At 37.9% G+C, this 24209-nt stretch overlaps 2 long non-coding RNA genes across 2 annotated transcripts; both read right to left on the bottom strand.

Moving 5' to 3' along the window:
- Positions 1–14432: 14432 nt before the first annotated feature.
- LOC136668989 (uncharacterized) lies at positions 14433–16431 on the bottom strand. Its single transcript, XR_010795565.1, has 3 exons — positions 15931–16431; positions 15672–15737; positions 14433–15207 (listed from the first exon to the last, which is right to left on the bottom strand). It is a non-coding gene; the product is annotated as an uncharacterized lncRNA (long non-coding RNA).
- Positions 16432–17677: 1246 nt separating this feature from the next.
- Positions 17678–23246, bottom strand: LOC136668958 (uncharacterized). Its single transcript, XR_010795556.1, has 5 exons — positions 22660–23246; positions 21679–21816; positions 21052–21243; positions 19986–20075; positions 17678–18733 (listed from the first exon to the last, which is right to left on the bottom strand). It is a non-coding gene; the product is annotated as an uncharacterized lncRNA (long non-coding RNA).
- Positions 23247–24209: the final 963 nt, after the last annotated feature.

Here is a 24209-nt window from a genome sequence, read left to right on the forward strand (position 1 = left end):
AGTAATATGTTAACATAAACACTGTTAAAGCAGGGAGCAGGATATAAAAGGAGAAAGACATTCTCCTTAAGTATAATTCAGAAGGACACACAAAATCTGCCTCAACAAATTTTTCACAACAACTAGACTGATCAATATCAGACCTAAAAACACACCCTTATAATAATAATAACAAGTGAATATACAATGAAATATAATCAAAAATGGTTCTTCATATAAACTACTAACTACTACTGATACTGATACTACTACTTATTACTAAACATACTATTTATATGGCTATCATTACTATTTCAACTACAGTAATAATAAAAATAATTAAAGTATTAAAAAGAGAAATGTTATTAAGACTGAAGACCCAAACAGAAGACAGGACGTTCTGGAGAAATACTGTCACCAGGAATCAGAAAAAACTTAGAACTTAATGATAATTAAGAATATAAAATAACAAAATGAATTAAAAAAGCAAGACTGAAAATATTAATTTTGGGGTCATATTTAATATGACACAGCCAGATTGGGAGCCTCAGTGAAACTCCCCCAGCTGTGGGTCTCTGAGGGGTTTGAAAGTCCATGAAGGGTCTTTAAATCAGTCCAGAGTTGGAGAGAAGACCAGAGCAGAGATCTCAGAGCTGTGTGGCTGTGAGCTCTGGTTCTATACCAGCTGTAGATACACTCCTTAGGTGTGGTGCTGATGTGTGTGTGCCTGTGTGTGAGATTATCAGATAATAAAGAGTCAAAACTATTTACTGGGACGTCATCACATTTTAAATCACGTTTCTTGTGCGTGAGAGGTTTGACTTAAATCTTTAAGTTCTATAGCCTCTTTATCCATCAGGGGAGTAATTTTACCATTCGAGTCCCTAACCATATTTCCCGTTCACTCTGTGAAAAGAATGAGTTTATCTGGAACACAGTCCTGTGTAAAAATGGTCCAAACCCACACTGACAAAACGCTGTGAGGGGTTTTCAACATTGTTTTGAAATTCAGTTTATAAACTACTGCTGTTCCCCAGGGCACTATATTTCAATGTACTAGAAATATACTATAATTATAGAAAGTACATCTCAGGCATATTAGTGCTTTGTTAGCTACATATAAGTGCAAAAATATATATTTAAAATGCTATAAATACATTTATAGTGCATTTAGTAGTACTTCAGTATACTTAATATACACTGTAAAAGAAATCCGTAAAATTTACAGTAAAATACTGGCAGCTGTGGTTGCCAGAATTTCACCGTAAAATATACGGTCACGTTTTTGGCAATCATAAATTTTACATTTAAGGACTGTTTTGTTTACAGTACATTTCTGTTAAAAATATACACTGTAAAAAACATGGTATTTACATAAAAATAACAAATAACCATTGTTTTGCTATAAAACTAACATGTAAATTGTGTGACAAATTAGAGAAAGGAGATGTAGCCGTATTTAGATAAAGCCAAACTGCATCCTGTATTCAGCCCTTAAAAGGAGATATTGCTGAATGTTCGGTATCTGGGTGCCACACGTGGAACACAGGCTGATGGTGAACTTTCCTGACCAACACACGTCTCGACATAATATGCACAGAAACACAAACACACACAGTAATCACCACAATGCAACCCAAAATCAGTAAGTCTCAAAGACAGAAAAAAAACAAAGAAACTCTGAAAAGCACAGAAAATATGGAGAAGCAAAGCATGCTGGGAGCTCCCTAATGAGTCTCAGCTCCTCCCAGTCCTTGGACACTTGTACAGTCTCTAATGGTTTGTGTGTTTAACAGTGAAATAATGTATATTTTACAGTAAAGAGATGTAAAAAATTGTATTTTGGCTGATAAAGGTATTTATGGTATTTCACTGTTTTACAGAAACTGTTTTAAACCTTTTAAGAGTTTACAGTCATTTTGTCAGGAACGAGGGGCGGATAGAAGGAGGGCGGACGCACTCGCTAAAACACAGTTCTTTAATAAAGGGAGGTAACCAAACAAAGCACGAAAACATACAGGGAAACAAGGCAGGCTAAATTAAACAAGGGAAACTAAACAGGGTAAACCGGACTGACAGACTAAAGAGTAAACGAAGGAACGAGAGAGGAAAAGAAACTACGACACGAAACAACGACTAAGAAAACAAACACGGAGAAACTGGAGACAGACGGACAGACTCGAAAACACGACCGACTAGACATGAGAAATGAGAAATGAGAAATGTACGACAAACAGGACGTGACACAAGAGGGCTTAAATACTCACACAAACGAGATACACCTGGACAGATAACGAGGACGGGTAACACATGACACGGACGAGGAGGCGGAACAAAGGCGGAGACTCGAACATAAACAAAACAGAGCCATGTGCAAATAAAGCACATGGCGGGGACAACAAACTGACAGGACGAAGGCGTGACACATTTACTGTCACGGTTTTACAGTTTTCCACCGTAAAATTCACAGACATTTTTTACAGTCTATGTACTAATTGTACTAATATTTAAATTGTTGTTTGATGTATTCAGATAAATTATACCACCCCAAAAATGTACTGAAATGGTTTATTAATGCATTACTTAGTAGTGATTCTTCATATCGGTGGAGAATGGGCTGTAGATGGTTCTACATAGGAGCCTTTAGAAAAGGGTTCTTCTATTTGATACTTGACATCATAACTACAGAAGAACCATATTTGGTGCTAAATATCAATCAATATCAATATCAATCCTCTATCAATCTGAAGTACATTTCCACAATGCAAATGCTGGCTCTGGAACGTATGGTAAAAAGAGCTGAACCTCGGCGATATTTATTTATATATTATATATTATATAGGGACTGTAGCAGGTCTTTAAATAAGAGCATTTTTATATGAATATTTTAGGTGAATGTTTAAACTTTGGCTCAAACTGCTAGAATTTCCCTCTTGTATCTATTCAACGAATTTGTAATTTGATGTTGTCTCCTGCTGCTCTTTACCTCTTGTGGTTGATTAGGGTCAGGAGGTGGGTTCTGCTGTCTATCGCCTTGGGGATCATCCTGTTATAAAAATGAATTAATCATGAGTACATTCCAGTGCTAATCACAGGCTGAGTTTACACTGGCAAAATATTCAAACTGTGATATCTTTAACAATAAAACAATAAAAGCATAATAGGCGTCTTTATCAACTGCATTTGAGATGTTAGCTTTTGGTGTTCAATATAGTTTCATTCAGTTGTGAAAGAGATTGTTAATATGGAAATTCAGGTGAAAGCAGATTCCTGTGAATAGAATTTATCATGAGGATGCTCTCTCGTAAAACACAGCAACACATCAAGAAATTTTAACTACATGTTATTACTGACTAGTCCAACACAGAAGAAGTCATCTGTCATTTGTAATGTCTCTCTCAGCTCCCTCCACTGAGTACAGTCAGTCCAGTATTAACACTTGTATGGCCACTCTCTCTCTCTCTCTCTCTCTCTCTCTCTATATATATATATATTTCTCTCTCCTCCTTCTCCTCCTCCTTGCTTCCTCTGCCATAATGTCTGTGCTGGGAAAACCATGCCAGAATCTTCTTGTAGCAAGCTAAACACCTATGAGCTATGTGCTGTAAAGTGTTAATTCTTGCGAGAGTTGTCCTCCCTGGGTTTTCCAAGTTGTAGAATCTAGTGTTTAGAGGAGCACCCCCAAGAGCAGTAAGAGAGGAGCTATGTGTTCTATTACAGGTAGGAGGAGCATCAGAATCAAATTTTGAAGCTGTAATTTTAAGATGCGAATACTAAACAATGTTTCTTTAATGACATTAACAACTACTTATCACAGAATAATCCAGAAAGGAGAAAAGAAGCTAAAGAGAAACCACATATGTTCCACACTCAGCAAACTCCACCAGGCAGAGTGTGGAGAAGAAATCGATCAGAGTCCAGCATTAAATCCTCTGGAGAAGATCTGTTATATACAGTTTCTATACAGTGGAATATAATATATATTAGGAAATGTTCAGCAGTTAGACGTCCTGAGTTTAGAGTGGACCATCACCTGATCATCTCACTGTAAAACCATTCTACACATAAAGGAGCAATCTGTAGGATATGTACTGTAATTAGTCGTAAAATGTCATAAAAGGGTGGATAAGATCTGCCTCCTAAACGAAATTTATTGTGGAAGGTCGATAAATAACACCAGCCTTGTCTAGTAAAAATATTTAAGGTGGATTTGGACAGTAAAGGCTTGTAATGAAGGGAATGGTGGCTGTTTGTTCACTTTTTTTGCACATGTAGATGTTTTAGTGAAACAATGAACACTTTTCTGTGTAAATAAGTCGATTATGGCAACACCCTTCTTAGCTACTGCAGCCCAAAGTTCTTAAACTTGTCTCTTGTTTGTTCCTTCAGTTTGCCTCAAACTGGAAACCTGCTCGAGCTTCACGTTTGGGAAGGAGGCAGACAGCTCTCTTCACTGTTTTGAAACTGTATTATACTTCAGATTTTAAACGCTGGATGTCAATATTACAGATTTCTCCTTTAAATAAATACATTCTTCATCTTTAAAATATTTCAGTTTTGAGTTTGATTCATTTTAGCACAGGACAGAAAATCTAACAGTTCTTCACAGAAAAACACTGAGAGGGAACCAACCTGTGTGCAGCATTTCCTGAAGCATGGTTCACACACTTTGTAAATCAGTGCAACCAGTGTTATCACTGAGAGGAGGCCAAACCCTACCATCTGGACACAACACAACACAGTTCTGTTTAGTGACTCAGACAGTGTAGAAAACTGGACAATGAATCAGACACAGACATTAATTGCATCATTCACTCAGAGATCATGGGGCTATACTTAATTCCACAGTTTCCCTGCCATCATATCATCACCGCTATGTTCCTACATCTAGTGTAAACCTTTCCCTGTGGAGATACTGCAGTGAAGAGGGGAACACTCTCCACATTAATGGTTTGAGGCTAGATACAAATGTAGGAAATTAGGTTTTAAACTTAATTTTTCAGTTTTTTTCATTTGGTATGTTAACGTCTTTATACTTGTTCAAATCAATCCTTATTTGTAAAAAAAAAAAAAAAATTGTTAGAACCCTTAAACCAGAGAACAATCCCCATAACCTGAATGAAATTGTGTTCCAAATATTAAAAACTAAAATTAAATTGTTTGTGTTTATTGTTTAAATGCTGACACTGCTGATGTGTGTCTGAGTACGAAGACATTATTTGCTGTTTGGGCAAGGTGTGGTTACAATGCAGAGAGTTACAGCAGGTTGGTCTCCCCCACTGTGATGGTACAGTCCTATCACTTTCATTGCAGTAAAGGTGAAAATGAGAAAATGGAATAAAGAGGTTTTTTTTTTTAAGTTTCTGAAATTCTGATTTTGAGAAGAAGACATCACAGACATTTACACCACTCGCTGCACCCGCAAAGCACTCAGCATTGTGGGAGATCACACACACCTTTCACACACTCTCTTCAACCTACTGCCGTCTGAAAAAATGTATCGAAGCATTCAAGCCCTCACATCCAGACTCCATAACAGCTTCTTCCCACATGCTATCAGACTCCTAAACACCTGGAGACTGGACTGTAGAAGCGCACCCACACACACACACAACTTCACAAAACACTGGTTTGTTGAACTGAAAATGACATACTGAAAATGAGTGTACTGTTTACACGTATCCTGCTTACATCATGGTTACATCCAGTTACCGTTTACAGCACAAATACACTTTAAATTGCAGTGTCTCCTCCCCCGTACTTATGGTTTTGCACTGTCTTGTATTGTATTGTATGGATATTGTTTTGTATTTTCTTAACGATGTCTTTTGCACTTTAATGCGTGTGCACTGTTTTATGTTGCACTAGCTTTGCACTAGTTGCACTTTATTGTTGTGTATTGTTTTATGTAGCACCTTGGTCCTGGAGGAACGCTATTTCGTTTCACTGTGTACTGTAAACACTGTATACTGCTGAAATGACCTTGAACTTCTTGACCTTGAACTTGAAAGGCATAATTAGAAAATTGGGAAAACAAAGGAAATCCAATTTTTTTTCTTACTATACCAAATATAAAAAAATGAAGTTTTAAACCCTATTTTCTATTTTTGTATTTAGCCTCACTTTTCAACTGTTTACGTTACGATTAAACTGATAAATGTTACACGGACCAATATCCTTCAGTTCTGGAGAAATCTGGACAAGGCTATGTCAGTAAATTGACTGTAATATACTTTAAGACACTCCATGAAACTGTTATAGATTATGTACAGATATTTCACAGATTAATTGCAGTTTTTCTCAATTGCTTTGGTGCATTTCTTACATCACTATTAAGATTTACACAACAGTAAGTGAATTTCTCAAAACAATTACAAACTTCTTTGCAAAAGCATGTCACTTGCTCAAAATGAATAATTCATTCCTCAAAAGCAAGTATTCATATCAATGAAAGTGTCTGTGTCATCAAAATAAAAACTCCTGACACCATTGTTTATGATCTAATTTGTTCACAGCATTTTGCAAAAGTAAAGTACAAACTTATTTAAGACAAAAATAAGAAACACTCTTTGGATAGGTTCAACTGTATTGAGACTGTGTCTTTCCCCTGAACTAAATGTAAAAGTAGAAAAACAAAATCAGCCTGTTTCAGCAACCTAATCCGAAGGGAGCGATACGACTATGACATTCGAAAGGAAACAACTGGATATGAAACACTACAAAGGTGAAATGTCCGACAAGAGGAAGTGAGAGAAGGGGACTTAAATACACACAAGGACACCTGAGACTAATAACGAAGGGGCAGGATTACAAACAACACTGACAAGGAGGAGGAAAGAAGGCGGGACCTAGGCAGAGACAAGGACAATAACAAACAGAGCCATGTGCTGAGAGAGCACATGGCGGGGAAAACAGACATGACAGGACGAGGGCGTGACACCCAGGGTCTGAGTGTGAAGTATGTTATAACTAAACTAAACTCAGCAATGACTCCAATCAGGACAAGATCTGAAAGTCCCACTCGTTCTGGAGAGAATATCTCCTGAAGCAGTGGTTATTAATTTTACAGTGGCTTACAAAAGTATTCATACCCTTTGAAATTTTTCACATTTTGTCACCTTACAACCACAAACTTAAATGTATTTTACTGAGATTTTAAATGATAGACAAACACAAAGTAGCACATAATTGTGAAGTGGAATGAAAATGATATGTGTTTTTAAAAATTTTATTCAAATAAAAACCTGAAAAGCGATGTCCGAAAGTACTCGGATTCCCCTAAATAAAACCCAGTGCAATTAACTGCCTTCAGAAGTCATTTAATTAGTTAATAGAGTCCAGCTGTGTGTAATTTAGTCTTAGTATAAATATACCTGTTCTTTGAAGGCCTCAGTGGTTTGTTATGGCACTTTGGAAGAGCTATGTCCACTCTGGAAGAGCTGCAGAGATCCACAGCCCAGGTGGGAGAATCTATCCTCAGGACAACTATAAGTCATGCACTCCACAAATTTGACTTTTATGGAAGAGTGGCAAGAAGAAAACCATAATAGCTTTGTGGCCATCATTTTTTTACTCACAGTTAGAAATGTTACACTCGAGAAAAGAGAATCTGAACCGAACACTTCAGGTCGATGACGAACTCTGACTGATTTTCACTATCTACTGCATGTAAGAGCTCATTCAGTGAGATGTGGGATAAATGAGGATGTGGTAGGAATATTAGTGTTCCTGTTAAGGGCAGTGTTGACCTGCTCAGGCTGGCACATTCCAACATGCATTCCTTCAGCTCTGGCTAAAAACAGTACATTAACAGTAGGTTATGTACACAGTAGGAACCCTGTATGTAGTCTGTCAACTGACACAGAGCTGACACTGTTAAGGTGGTCTATGTGTTATTTTATTTGGACAGTGTTTAGGAGAATTCAACTCTGTATAGTGAACATACTTCAATAGGTTCAGATCATATCTCTGGGCTGTGGCATCACACCTCTGATGTCTGAGGGGGCCACACATGAAGCAGCAATGTAAATACTGAGGATATATTCACTATAAGAAATGGATATGCATTTTGAAATAGATGTGTATGCATTTCAGTGTCTGGAAGTAAATACACAAGTGTATTTTCTCTTGTGTTATACTAGTTCGCATCTCCTGAAGCAGTGGTTATTAATCTTACAGTGACTTACAAACGTATTCATACCCTTTGAAATTGTTCATGTTTTGTCACCTTACAACCACAAACGTAAATGTATTTTACTGAGATTTTAAATGATAGACAAACACAAAGTAGAACATATTTTTGAAGTGGAATGAAAATTATACATGTTTTAAAAATTTTTAATTAAAAATAAATCTGAAAAGTGATGTCCCAAAGTACTCTGATTCCCCTAAATAAAACCCAGTGCAATCAAGAAGTCGCTTAATTAGTTAATAGAGTCCAGCTATGTGTAATTTAGTCTCAGTATAAATACACCTGTTCTTTGAAGGCCTTAGTGGTTTCTTATGGCACTTTTCCACAGCAAACATGTGGAAGTAGGTGCTCTGGTCAGATGAGACCAACGTTGAACTTTTTGGCTTAAATGCAAAGTGCTGTATGTGGTGGAAAAGTAATACTGCTCATCATCCTGAACACATTGGGAAACATGGTGGTGGCAGCATCATGCTGTGGGGACGCTTTTCTTCAGCAGAGACAGGGAAGCTGGATGGAGCTTAATACAGGGCAATCCTGGAAGAAAACCTGTTGGAGGCTGCAAAAGACTGGGAAGGAAATTGACCTTCCAGCAAGACAATGACCCTAAACATACAGCCAGAGCTACTAGAGTAGTTTAATAGTGGAATAGTTTAGATCAAAGAATATTTATGTGTTAGAATGGCCCAGTCCTGACCTAAATCCTATTGAGCATCTGTGGCAAGACATGAATACTGCTGTTCACAGACGCTCTCTATCCAACCTGGCTGAGCTTGAGCTATTTTGCAAGGAAGAGTGGGCAAAAAGTCTCTAGATGCGCAAAACTGGTAGAGATCTACCCCCAAAAAACTTGCAGCTGTAATTGCAGCGAAAAATGGCTCTACAAAGTATTGATATTGGGGGGCTGTATACTTTTGCACGTCACACTTTTCAGATTTTTATTTAATTAAAATTTTGAAAACCATGTATAATTTTCGTCCAACTTCCCTTCTGAAGGGAATAGTAATTACTCAGCATTTCTCTGGGGTTTTAGTTAATGGTGGGCACACACACACACTACATGGGATACCACTGTAACAGAACAGACAGAGAACTGCACATTGTTCTTACTCACGGCTGAAGCAAACGTTTCATTTCTCTCCTTTCCCCTTTATTCTCCATCCCCACCATGTCCTACATCAGGAGATATAACTCCATGCTCAGACTGAGGATGTGAGCTGTGTCAGGTCACATTCATGGCATGCTCAAAGCTGCAAGTTTTGCTGGAATTCAGTGCTATAAAATATTTAAAGGTGGCTGATATGTTTCTCATAAACCAAAGACGATCATCATAAACAGAAATATAAATCTGTAATTGTGAATTACATCTTTTAGTATCAATTCTCTGAAAACTTTGTCTTTATGTTGTGGGAACATCAAAGTGAAACATGCCTTACCCTCATCTGTGACAGGATGTGAGTTGCATTTGAATTTACTGAACGCTGCAGAAATGCAGACGGTGCAAATGTGAAACTGTTGCTTTCTACAGAAGAAAAAAAACACCTGAAACATCTAACCACACTAGTGAGTGTCTTCAGATCTCAGCTTGTTACAAAAACACTTTCCATTAAAGGTGGAGTTTATCGGATGTGGTCAGTGTTAAAGCTGTGGACTGTGGTCGATGAGGAAGAAAAAATCAAGCTAAACTAATCCAGACCTATCACCCGTCAAAAACCTACTGGTGTATTGTGAAACAAACACTATAACAATGACGCAGGGAGGTGTTTCACGCAGGGGGCGCACGCACACAGCTCAGTTCAAAACAAAGTCATGGAGCACAAACGAGAGCTAATTGGTTTGCAAGTTACAAATTTCTGTGTTTGAGATTAATTTGTGTGTGTATGTGTGTGTGAGAGATTATTTTTGGCACAAATGTGATAGACTGTGACACTTCTCTTTTGGAACTACAGCAGCTCGTCTCCTCATTTTCCAAAAGTTTACAGAGTGTTGTTAAAAGAAGAGGTGATGAGCAACATGGTGAATCTGCTCCTGTCCCAATGTTATTGGAATGTGTTTCTAGCATCATATTTTAAATATTTTTACATTGTACGTTGTTTTTTACATTACTTACTGTTTCATCAGTGGAAATATGGTAAACTTTCAGTTAATTATAGGGTTTAAAATATTTGCACATCTGTTTTTATTTACATTTTGCAGAGGGTCCCAAAGTTTCTAAAAATGGTGTTTGTAGATTATTATTATTTATTTCATTTGTTAGTTTCATTTAACTGAAATATTTTATTAGTGGAAGCTCTCTGCTGATCAGTGTTTAAAGAGAACAGTGTTCTGAGGTGCATTTAGGAAACTGTGACAGCAGCTCATCAGCTCTGAACTGATTTTACACTTCATCAACACATTAATACATTCACACGTCAAACTTTATTCATTTATTTATAAAGAACGCTGTTTTCAGTCCAGAGATTTTTACTGAGATACAGAAATAAAAAAGTAAAATCACCCAGGAGGAGTTAGAATACAATAAAATGTAAATACACAGTAAAAATAATGACATATTGGTCATCGGTCAATGTCTCGTTTATGTGGCACCATTTCCACGGAGGATGCACATCGCTATCAACAAGTCCTGGCTTTAATTCAGTGTTAAGGCAAGCGACATACCGACCTTCGCAGAAGAACAAGATTATCCAGAAGACAAGTGGAATTGAGCTGTACAAGTAAATAACGCATTTGCTAAATCCATCAGGCTTCTGATCTCCATCAGACTTCTGAGATTCTCTACTATTTGAACCACCTGATGTAGACTGTTTTAGACTGCAGACAGTGTAGAATGTGATGGTAAAAGACGTAACAGAAGGGATGATCAGGTAGAACCAGAAAAACATTCGTTTATAATTTATTTCACAAGGACACACAAGTCAGTCTCAGCAAATCTTTCACAAACAACCAGCCCAGTCAAGATCAACAGCAGAAACACATTCTTTTTATAGTTTTCTTTAAACAACGACGGTATATTTCTGGACGGCATTTTTAACTCACGCTCAGAAACGTTACACCCGAGAGCAGAGAATCTGAGCCAAACTCTTCAGGTTGATGACTAGCTCCAACTGATTTTCACCATCTACCGCACATGGCATCTCAGAGCCCTCCTTCAATGAGACGTGGGATAAATGAAGAAGTGGTGGGAACATCAGTTTCTGTTAAGAGCAGTCCTGTCCTTCTCATGCTGTCACACTCGAATATTTAAATGGTGCAATTCTTTCAGCTTTCAATTCTTTCATATAAAAGGTATATGTTAACAGTAGGTTATGTACATAGCGTTGTGTAAAGTGTGTCAAATGACATGGAATGTTCAAATGACTGTTAAAGTGGTCTGTGTGTTATTTTATTTGGACAGTCCTTATGAGAATTCAACTCTGTTGAATGCAGGGATTGCAGTGATACACATATATCTTCACCATTATAAATGCATAAGCATTTTAAACTGGTTTGTGTACATTTCAGTTTCCAGAAGTAAATACACTAGTGTACTTTCATAGTAATAGCACATTTCTCTTCTGCAATTTCGCAAGGTCACAGGGTGTTTTGATTTCTTTTGCAACAAGATTTTTACAACTGTAACAAGAATTGTCATGGTAAGAGCATTACTACTGTTTCTGAAGAGGAAGTGCCAACCACAACAGTGTCTTGCGTAAACCTTTAGACATGAAGAGTGTGTGAAATTTCTGACAAACCAGAGCTCTCCAAGATGTTATTGTTGAATTTCCCCTGGGGATCAATAAAGTATCTATCTATCTCTATCTATCTTGTTATATCAGCAATTTGCCATTTTCTGCCACTTCTGTTACTATCTGTCCCTATGTTGCTAGAGAGTAAATGCCAATAAACTTAGCATGGCACTAAACCTACCGAGGCAACACGGAGGGGTGGGAGGTCTCAATTCTTGTTGAAAAAGAGGGATAGAGCCAAGGGAGAGGGCTGTATCTCCCTTCAAACTTAGATTTTTTAGAGTCAAACTCCAAATGGAGGGTTATGGTGGTGAGATGCTGCGCAGTGAATATCAGTACTTTCTCGTTTGAAAACTATGATCACCAGCGTATTATCTTAGTTTCTATTCTTAACCCCTGTATGTTACACCCTGTAACTCGGCTACAAGGGACAAAAGGACACTGGAAAACAAGGGCTAGAGGTAAAATTGGACTGCCACTATGAACTGAGAGCTTTTGCTTCATCTTCTTCATCGGCTCATTCTGGAGAGTACATCTCCTGAAGCAGTGGTCATTAATCATACATCCCTCTGTGTGCTGAGGGTCAGTGGGAAATGTGTTAGACACAGAGCATAAAGTTAATCTGGGCTTCAAATCCTCCTCTCTGATTCTTCTGGAACATCTGGAAAAGCTGCGCTCGGCTCTTACCTCCCGGGGGCTTCTTAAGAGAAAAGTTATGACTCAGCGTTCCTCTGGAACTTTAGTTAATGGTGGGCACACACACACACCGTGGGACCCCACCACAAGAGAGCAGACAGAGGAATTCCGCTCTTACTCACAACTGGAGCAAACAAATGTGGTTTTACACCATGTCTGGAATGAACACACATTCTTTCTTTCTTTTCCTCTTTATTCTACAACTGCCCCCCCCATCACCTATGTTACCTCCACCAGGAGATAAAACTCATCACTTATGCAGAGGATGGTTGCAAGGTGTTTTTACAGAGATAGATAGATGGATAGATAGATCTTGATTTGAGCATACTCAAAGGTGGTGGTTTGGCTGGAAGTTAGTGGTAGAAAATGATTAAAGAAAGCTGATCTGTTTCTCATAAACCAAAGCCAGCCATTACAATTACAAATCTGAACCTGTACTTGTGAATTATAGAACATTTCACATCATTTCTCCAAACACAGCTTGGAAAACTTTGTCCTTTTTTGTTGTGGAAAGAACAAAGTGAAACTTGTCTCTGACCTGAGGTGAGTACTATCTGAAATGACGCAGCAGAAACACAGTGTAAATGTGCTTTTTGAAACAATAAAAAACACCTGAAACTAATAATCACATGCGTTTGTGAATCGGGAGGAGAGCAGGGCTAGGTTTGAATTCAACTATATCTTCAGATCAGAGTGGACTTTTTCAGACGTGGTCAGTTTTAAAGCTGTGGACAGTGGATGATGACAAGATAAAAAACTAATTTAAACTATGTTAAACTAATCCAGACTTGTCACCTGTCACAAAACAACTAATGTGTTATGAAGCAAACATTATATGAGGGACGCGGGGAGGTGTTTCACGCAGCGGGCAACAAAATGATCAGCTCACGCATACAACCCAGTTCAAAGTCATGAGCACAAAAGAGAGCTGGTAAATTTTTTTGCAAGTTTCAAGTTCTATGTTTGAGATTCATTCTTTTTGTGTGTGTGTGTGTGTGTGTGTTGTTAAAATGTGGGAAGCCGTGGCCTTGAGGTTAAAAAAGCAGGCTTGAGGCCGAAGAGTCACTTGTTTAAACCCTGTGACCAGTGAGAATAAATTAATTCACAGCTGAAGTGCCCTTGAGCAACGCACCTAAACACCACACAGTTCCCCAGGTGCCGAGGTGGTTGCAGCCCTCTGCTCCGGTTGTATGTGTGTTTATTGCCCCTAGTGTTGGTGAAGAAGCTCACTAGTGAGTGAGTGCTTGTGTGTTCACTGCCACGGATGAGTCAAATACAAAGAAGCAATTTCCCTCAAGGGGATCAATAATGTGACTCTTCTTCTTCTTCTTTTTCTAAAAGAAGAGGTGATGAACAACGTGATAAACCTGTTCCAGTCCCAGCGTTATTGGAAATTGTTTCTATATGGAAATATGTTTCAATTAACTATAAACATACAGTTTCACCTTTTGAAATATTGCTGTTGTACTACTTTCAATTTTCTATTTACATTTTGCACAGTGTAACTTTCCTAGCTGCATCTAATGTGAATATTATAGAAGTGGAAGCTCTCTGCTGAACAGTGTTGTGATATTTAGGAAACTGTTGAGGTGACAACAGCTGATCAGCTCTGAACACTGACAGAGCCACGTTCTATTTTCACACTTTATTTGTGACATTAATACAGTCACACTTCAAACACTAGTCATTTATATATAAAGAACTCTACAGTGCTTTCATTCCGTCTTCAGAGATCTTTACACACACTGTGATAATGAAGAGTTTTAGGAAAAAGACACAATACAAAAATAAGGAGGAGAATACAGAGTGAATATGATTATACATAATATCTAATTACTCTACTGATGTAGTATTAATTCTACTGATAATAATATTAATAATAAGCAAATATACAATGGACAGTGATACTACTGATATTACTGATACTGCTACTACACTTTTTATTAATTACTACTATTACTAATGCTACTACAGTAATAATAAACATAATAAAAGCATTGAAAAGAATTTAATTCATACATTCATTCATTGTCTTTAACCACTTATCACAGTCAGGGTCACAGTGGATCTGGAGGCTGCCCGGAATCACTGGGGGCATGGTGGGAAGACACCATTGAGGGGGCACCAGTCCTTCACCGGGTGACACACACTAACAAAATCACTCATGTACTCACATCTATGGACACTTTTGAGTAGCCAGTCTACTTACCAATGTGTGTTTTGGACCATGGAAACCAGAGAACACGAAGGAAACACACAGAACGCCTCACAGACAGTCACCCAGTCTGGGAACAGTGTTCGAACCCACAACCCCAGGATCCTGAAGCTGTGTTACAGCAACACTACCTGCTGTTCCACCCTGAGTCACTGAGTGATTTAAAAATCAGTCAAGGGTCTTTAGTCACACTGATCAGGTTTGTAGTGGTGTGTGTCTCAGCACTTATTCATTTAGAGGTACATCATCAGGTTTTAAATCATGGCTGTTGTTGTAGGTGAGAAATTTTAGGTGAATTTTTAAACTTTAGCACCACTAATTTCTTGAAGTTCTACATCTCGTTGTTGAGCCAAACTGACGGCCTCCACAGTGTCCTTTTTCCCAGCTGGGTTTCGTCGTTTACTCTGTAAAAAGAATGAATTTATCATGAGCAAACTCCTGTGTAAAATTTGTCAAACTACCAAAATATTATAACATTAATGATATTAATAACAAACAATTCAAATAATGCAGTCGAAATATAAGCTTTTTAATTTTTGACAATTGCTTCTGAAGATGTAGACCAGACACTATTTCACAGGCCAAAGGCCAAAATCTGTGTGGAGCAGATCTGGACTTTTGGTTTAATAAGTGGAATAAAATACTTTAGTGTTTGTTGGACATCCCCAGGTTTAAGTGGAAAATGACCTGATATTCTCGCTGTAAAACACTTCTGCAGGACTTCACCATTTAAAGAGATCACAGAATAAAGCTTCACTAAGTTGTGATCATAATTCATCTTTGAAACATTTATGTTTAAACTTATTAGGTTTGACAGTCTTTTTTTATTTTTATTTTACACTGAAACCAAATTTGGGAGGAAACCAACCTGTTTGCAATGTTTGTAAATCAGTGCAATCGCTGCTAACAACAGGAGAACCAAAAAACCTGTCAACTGAACAAAACACAACACAGTTCCACTGAAAGGCTTGGTCTGTGTAGAAGACTGGACACATACAGAAACAGAAACATTCATTACATTCATCAGTCATTCAGAGGCTAACTCCTGGTCATGGGTGTGGTCTTATTTGCACATGATCAAGTGAAAGAAATGGAGAAGACTAGATTGTTGTTTTCAAGTTGCTTACCTTAGAAGAGTTAACGATTAAATTTGTGCGCTTGTCGTCACATGGTTGAGGCATATACCATGCGCTTTTGACAGCATTTTCTCCCTTACGTTTACTGGAAAGGCAATCGACATATCGGCCATCGCAAAAAAACAAGAGCAACCAAAAGAAACTCGGAATGAAGCAGTGGCCATGTGAGAAATCACTTGCTGCTTTTCCCACTTCAGCCTCATCTAGAGCACATTTAAGGTAAAATGTGATGGTAAACGCGATAAAAGCAGGGAGAAACAAGTAAAAAACAAAAAAACACCACCTGAAACCTGTTTCACAAGGACAAGTAAAGTCGCTCTCAACAAACTTTTCAGAAACAACCAGACCGGACAAAATCAGAAATAAAAACACATTCCTCTTCTTAAAGTTGCCCTGTATCATCCCAGCAAGTGCTTCTTCCATAACGTTTAACTCCCAGTCTGCACCGCGACACCCGAAAACAGAGAATCTGAACTGAACTCCAACCACATACGATATACAAGTACTCTTCAGCTTCAGCCAAATCTGAAAGGAATACGGAAGTTGTGTGACCACCAGTCTTCCTGTTAGGAACAGCACTGTGCTGCTCAGATGCAGAAGTTGACTGTTGGAGGTATAAGAGAGTGGAGTAATTTTGTGTGAACTAACATCAATCTAATATCACTGAGCTGAACACACACAGTCTGGAGATTCAGGAGTCAGAGCTTCATTGTGCTAGGCGTAGTCCATCAGGCCATCACACTGATCAGTAAAATTCCTGACCTGGAATAAATCTATTTATTATATACAGTGCAGGGAAGGCTTTTAAATTCCATTACAGAATAACAATTTAAAACCTAAAATGTATTTTGTAACATATTCCATTACATTACTGGCAGTCACAGGGAACTGGTCCAAGGATCTGGAGGTTGTGGGTTCTAGTCCTGCTCCAGGTGACTGTCTGTGTGGAGTTTGTTGTGTTCTCTGTGTCCGTGTGGGTTTCCTCTGGGTGCTAGCTGAACGTATAAGAGCTTTCCTTAATGTTTACAACATTTGCTGTAGAAAAGGTCTTCAGTGAATTGTCTAGTAAAAAAGAGAGAAAGAAGGAAAAAGACCCAAAATTCCAATGACTAATTCCACAGCAATTAGAGCTTTGTTTATTTATTTAAGTACCAAATGTATTTTAAGAGAAGAATATTATTTGAAATACTCTCTTTTTTTGGTTTCTTATGTGAATTTAATACTGTTTATATGAACTAAGTGGCTTGACAAAAAAAAACAAAAAAAAAAAAACAGTGTAAATAAATATTCAGTCCATGTGTTTATCTTAATTTAATACAAAACCAGAAAAGAATACAATGCTAACAGTAGCAGTATTAAATTATTCTTCAACCATAATCATGTTATGATTACAAATGTTTTATTCACTTTTTTGGTTGTGGCCATAAAACCAACGTGATAGCGGTTTCAGGCAAGGCACTGTATATATCACATATTATAGGGTTTCAGTGATTTGCCCATTTGCTTTTATTCACATTTTGCAGAGTCCCAAATTTTCTAGAAATGGTGTTTGTAGATTGTTATTATTTGTTTAATTTGTTAGTTTCATTTAATTGAAATACAGTGTTTTAAAACAGCTTCATGACAAAGTGTGATCAGCTCTGAACTCTAAGTCGTATTCTCATTTTACACTTCATCAACAACATTAATACATTCACACTTTCAACTTTATTAATTTATTCATATATTATCACACAGTTTTCAATCCAGAATTTTTTTTATTGAGACAGTGATAACGAACAGTTTAGACACAATACAGAAATAATAGATGATAATAACACAGGTGTTATTCAGGAGTTCAGAATAAACACAATAAAGTGTAAATACACAGTGCAGGTGATGATACATTATTACTACATTAAACTAATATTACTACTGATTCTGCTATTACTGCTACAGCTGATAAAAATAAAAATGACAATTAGGCAAACACACTATAAACAATTAGCAAAAATACATTCATAATACATTTAAACTACTAACAACTACTGATACTACTACTACTACTACTTATTTTATTGCTAAAGGTACTATTTAAATGACTATCATTACTAATGCGACTACAACAGTAATTAAAATAATAAAAGCATGAAAAAGAGATATGAAAGTAAAAGGTAATGAATATAATAATGAATGAACGTCATTAGTAAGACAAACAGAAGAGAGGATGTTCTGGAGAAATACTGTAACTAGGAGCCGGAAAATATTTAGAAATTTAATAATATTAAAGAATATGACATGAATTAAAATAGCAAGACTGAAAATATTAATTTCATATTTAATATGAAACAACCAGATTGGGTGACTCAGCAAGAATTTGGGAGTTTCAAACTGAAGGAAACTTGGCTAAACTCCCCCCAGCTGTGGGTCTCAGAGCCAGGTCTGACGTGTATCTAGAACCATGTCAGAACTAAATCTGGGGTTCATCTGGGCTTAAAAAAATCAGTGAAGGATATTTAAATCAGTCCAGAGTTGGAGTGAGCTCTGATTCTGTACCTGCTGTAGTTACACTCCTCAGGTCTGGTGCTGATGTGTGTGTGTGTGTGATTCTGAGCTGACCTTTAGTAATATTTCATTTTCAACAGGTTTTAAAATTGTGGTTGTTGTAAGTAAGAGATTTTAGATGAATCTTTAAAATTTAGCTCAAAAAACTAGAAAATGTTTCAATTTCTTTAAGTCCTGTATCCTTCTCTTCCATCAGGGGATGCCTTTCAGGTTCTGGTTCTCCAGCAGGGTTTGACTGTTCACTGTTTGACTGTGAAAAGAACAAGTTTATCATGAGCCACAGACGCTCCGCCCACAAGTTGACATCGGATAACTTCTTTACATTATGTTGGCCTCACTGTCAGGATTCTGCAAGCTGCGTTCTGATTGGCTATCTGCCTCCTTCTCCACAGCATGACAAAATAGCTGCTGATTGGCTTTTAGTGCGCCAGTCAAATGTCTTTTCCTGCAGCAGGGGGCAGTTCTTGACCACATACGTTAACATACATTAAAGATATCAGACTCTCCCTAGAGACGCTGGCAATGTGAGACTGATCATGAGTACACTCCTGTTGTCCTTTGTTCACGTTGTGATCATGTGTTCAGTTATTTTTCTCTGCCATGTGTCGTTTTCTGATCTGTGTTCACGGGAGTTTCCAATGATGTTTCCCTATATGTGTCCTCTCCTGTTAGTCTGTCCTGGTCTCTCATTCTGGCCTTTGGTTAATCTCCTGTCCAGTGTTTTTCCTTTGTGCTTGTTAATTTTATATTTTTTTTTCTTATTTACTTATTACTAAAGGTACTATTTATATCATCACTAATGTGACTACAGTAATAATTAAAATAATAAAAGCATGACATGAAACGAGACATGAAAATAAAAGGTAATTAACATAATACTGAATAATTCGTTAATGAGGCTGAAGACCCAAAAAGAAGAGAGGATGTTCTGGAGAAATACTGTCACTAGGAGTCGACTTAAAGACTTAGCACTTAATAATAATAAAGAATGTAAGATAATAGCAAGACTGAAAATATTAACTTTGAGCTTATATTCAATATGAAACAAACAGATTGGGTGCCTCAGCGAGGCTGTTCCAGAATTTGGGACTTCCCCCAGCTGTGGGTCTCAGAGCCGGTTCTGATGTGTATCTAGAACTACGTCAGAACTAAAGTTTGGGGTTCAGTCTCTGAGGGGTTAAAAAGTGAGTGAAGTATCTTTAAATCAGTCGAGAGTTGGAGTGAACTCTGATTCTGTATCTGCTGTAGTTACACTCATCAGATCTGGTGCTGATGTATGTGTGTGTGTGTGTGTGTGTGTGTGTGTGTGTGTGTGTGCGTGTGTGGGTGTGTGTGTGTGCGTGTGCATGCGTGTGTGTGTGTGTGTGAGTGATTATGAGCTGACCGTTAGTAATATTTCATTTACATGGACTTCAACAGGTTTTAAATTGAGGTTGTTGTAAGTAAGAGATTTTAGATGAAACTTTAAACTTCAGCTCGAAAAACTAGAAAAATGTCTTAACTGTTTTAATTTCTTCAAGTTCCATATTCACATCGCTCCTCAGGGGAGCACCTTCAGTTTTCGGTTCTCCAGCCTGGTTTGACTGTTCACTCTGTGAGAAGAACAAGTTTATCATGAGTTAGTCTCAGCCACAGACGCTCAAGCCACAAGTTGATGTGGGATACCTTCAGTACGTTAAGTTGGCCTCACTGTCAGGATTCTGCCAGCTGTGTTCTGATTGGCTATCTGCCTCCTTCTCCATGGCATGACAAAATAGCTGCTGATTGGCTTTTAGTGCGTCAGTCAAATTTCTTTTCCTGCAGTTGTGGGTGGTTCTTGACCACATACATTAACATACATTAAAGACACCAGACTCTCTCTAGAGACTCTGGCAATGTGAGACTGATCATGAGTAAACTCCTGTGTAAAATATGATCAAAGAGACTTTAATATTAACTTAAAGCAATAAGATAATGCATTGAAAACATGAGCTTTTCACTTTAAGTTTTTTATCAGCTGAGAGATTAATCAGGGTTTCAACATTGATCAGTGTCATAGTCTTTGCCTGTTGTTCTTTGTTCACGTTGTGATCACGTGTTCAGTTCAGTTTTCTCTGCCATGTCTCTTTCTCTGATCTGTGTTCATGGGAGTTTCCAATGATGTTTCCCTATATGTGTCCTCTCCTGGTAGTCTGGGAGTATGCAGAGTAATCGGCAAACTACAGTCAGTAACTGTAGAACTACAAAGTGCTCCTGTGTAAACAGTGGAGCTGACAGAGTGGAGATCAGTGAAGAAACAATGTTGGTGTTCCTAATCCAGGTACTCAACTGTTTTAGTTTCTAATTGGATTTGGTCTGCTGCTCTGTATTTGGGGTTGTTGACCAGGGTCATTCGCCTAGTTCCGCTGTTTATCCTCTTGGGGATCGGGCATTATAGAAATGAGCTCATTTTTATAGAAATGAGTTTATCATGAGTACAGTACCGCGTAAAATAAATGGCCCAAATATACACCGGCAAAACATAAACATTTTAATATCTTTAATATTATTATTATTATTATCAACAGAAACAAAAAGGACAATAGGCACCTGTTTCAGTTGCAGTTGAAATGTCAGCTTTTCCGTGTTCAGAAGAATTTGACTCAGCTCTGAGGGACCATGACCGTGTCTTCTAGACTCCGTCACCTGCTGTGTGTTTGCTCTGCGTGGAGTGAGCTGGAGATTCGTTATTTCTACCACTACTACTGTGGTGGAGGAAGGTGTGTTGTCTTCTACACAGCACTGTGGAAAGAGTTTATCATGAACATGCTTTCATGCAAAAACAAGAGCCAGGCTAAAAAAAGACAAAAAATCAATCTTTTAATGACATTAACAACTACTAATCATTAGAATAATCCATATTTAACTTGATTATATCACACACTGTTCTTAGCTACTGCAGCCCAAAGTTCTTAAACTCGTCTCTTGTGTGTTCGTTCAGTTTTCCTCAAACGGGAAACCTGCTCGAGCTTCACGTTTGGGGAGGAGGCAGACAGCTCTCTTCACTGTTTTGAAACTGTATTATAGTTCAGATTTTAAACGCTGGATGTCAATATTACAGATTTCTCCTTTAAATAAATACATTCTTCATCTTTAAAAGTTTTGAGTTTGACTCATTTTAGCACAGGACAGAAAATCTAACAGTTTTTCACAGAAAAACACTGAAAGGGAACCAACCTCTGTGCAGCATGTGGAGAAGCACCAGTTCAGACATTTATTACAGCATTTGTTACAGCGTTCTCCGCAGCATAGTTCACACACTTTGTAAATCAGAGCAATCAGTGATGTCAGTAAGAGGCAGACAAACCCTGCCAACTGAACACAACACAACACAGTTCTATTTAGTGACTCAGACAGTGTAGAAAACTGGACAATGAAGACACAGACATTAATTGCATCATTCACTCAGAGATCATGGGGCTATTCTTAATTCCACAGTTTCCCTGCCATCATATCATCACCGCTATGTTCCAACATCTAGTGTAAATCTCTGTGGAGATACTGCAGTGAAGAGGGGAATACTCTCCACATTAATGGTTCGAGGCTAGATACAAATGTAGGAAATTAGGTTTAAAACTTCATTTTTCTGTTTTTTCATTTGGTATGTTAACGTCTTCATTCTTGTTAAAATCAATCCTTATTTGTCAAATTATTTTGTTAGAACCCTTAAACCAGAGAACAAACCCCATAACCTGAATGAAATTAAGTGTTCAGTAAAATGAAATTGTTTATGTGTATTGTTTAAATGCTGACACTGCTGCTGTGTGTCTGAGTACAAAGACATTATTCGCTGTTTGGGCAGGGTGTGGTTACAATGCAGAGAGATACAGCAGGTTGGTCTCCCCCACTGTGATGGTACAGTCCTATCACTTTCATTACAAGGTGCAGTAAAGGAAGTTTCTGAAATTCTGGTTTTCAGGAGAAGTGGAAAATTTGAAAATTGGAAAAACAAAGGAAATCCATTTTTTTTCTTATTATACCAAATTTAAAAAAATAAAAAAATGAAGTTTTAAACCCTATATTCTCTGTTTGTATTTAGCCTCATAAGATAAGGAAATTGAACTGATAAACGTTAAACAGACCAATGACCTTCAGAAATCTGGCTGTGTTAGATTGTTATAGATTGTGTACAGATGTTTCACAGATGAATTAACTTACCTTTGAAATGTAAAATGACACCTGTGCTTGGCGTTGATCATCAGTCAGTGTCCGGTTTATGCTGCACCATTCCCACGGAGGATGTAAATTGCTTTCAACATTTTCTGGCTTTAATTTAGTGCTAAGGCAAGCAACATATCGACCATCGCAGAAGAACAAGAATATCCAAAAGCTAAGAGGAATTAAGCTGTAGCAGAATATAAAACATTTTCTATGTCTATCAGTCTTTTGAGCTTCATCAGACCCCTGAGCTCCACCAGACCTCTGTGTTCTCCCACTATCTGAACCACCTGATGTAGTCTTTATTAGACTGCAGGCAATGTAAAATGTTATGGTAAAAGCCATAACAGCAGGGACTAACAGGTAGAACGAGAAAAACGTTCGCATATAATGTCTTTCACAAGGACACACAAAGTCAGTCTCAGCAAATCTTTCACAAACAACCAGCCCAGTCAAGATCAACAGTAAAAACACATTCGTTTTATAGTTTTCTTTAACCAACCATAATAGCTCTATGGCCGTCATTTTTTTACTCACAGTCAGAAACGTTACACCCAAGAACAGAGAATCTGAACCGAACACTTCAGGTCGATGATGAGCTCCGACTGATTTTCACTATCTACTGCATGTCAGAACTCATTCGATGAAATGTGAGATAAATGAGGATGTGGTAACAATACCAGTGTTCCTATTAAGGGCAGTGCTGACCTGCTCAGGCTGGCACACTCCAACATGCATTCCTTCAGCTCTAAAAACAGTACATTAACAGTAGGTTTGGAAGAGCTATGGCCACTCTGGAAGAGCTGCAGAGATCCACAGCCCAGGTGGGAGAATCTGTCCTCAGGACAACTATAAATCATGCACTCCACAAATTTGGCCTTTATGGAAGAGTGGCAAGAAGAACACCATTGTTGAAAGAAAGACATAAGAAGTGTCGTTTGAAGTTTGCCACAAGCCGTGTAGGGGCCATGTGGAAGTAGCTGCTCTGGTCAGATGAGACCAACGTTGAACTTTTTGGCTTAAATGCTAAGTGCTGTATGTGGTGGAAAAGTAATACTGCTCATCATCCTGAACACATTGTGAAACATGGTGGTGGCAGCATCATGCTGTGGGGACGCTTTTCTTCAGCAGAGACAGGGAAGCTGGATGGAGCTTAATACAGGGCAATCCTGGAAGAAAACCTGTTGGAGGCTGCAAAAGACTGGGAAGGAGATTGACCTTCCAGCAAGAAAATGACCCTAAACATACAGCCAGAGCTACCATAATAGTTTAATAGTGGAATAGTTTAGATCAAAGAATATTTGTGTTAGAATGGCCCAGTCCTGACCTAAATCCTATTGAGCATCTGTGGCAAGACATGAACACTGCTGTTCACAGACGCTCTCCATCCAACCTGGCTGAACATGAGCTATTTTGCAAGGAAGAGTGGACAAAAATCTCATTCTCTAGATGTGCAAAGCTGATAGAGATCTACTCCAAAAAAACTTACAGTGAAAAGTGATTCTAAAAAGTATTGATATTGGGGGGCTGAATACTTTTGCACGTCACAT

Source organism: Hoplias malabaricus, chromosome 15, assembly GCF_029633855.1.
Source record: "Hoplias malabaricus isolate fHopMal1 chromosome 15, fHopMal1.hap1, whole genome shotgun sequence".
Lineage (NCBI taxonomy): Eukaryota > Metazoa > Chordata > Actinopteri > Characiformes > Erythrinidae > Hoplias > Hoplias malabaricus.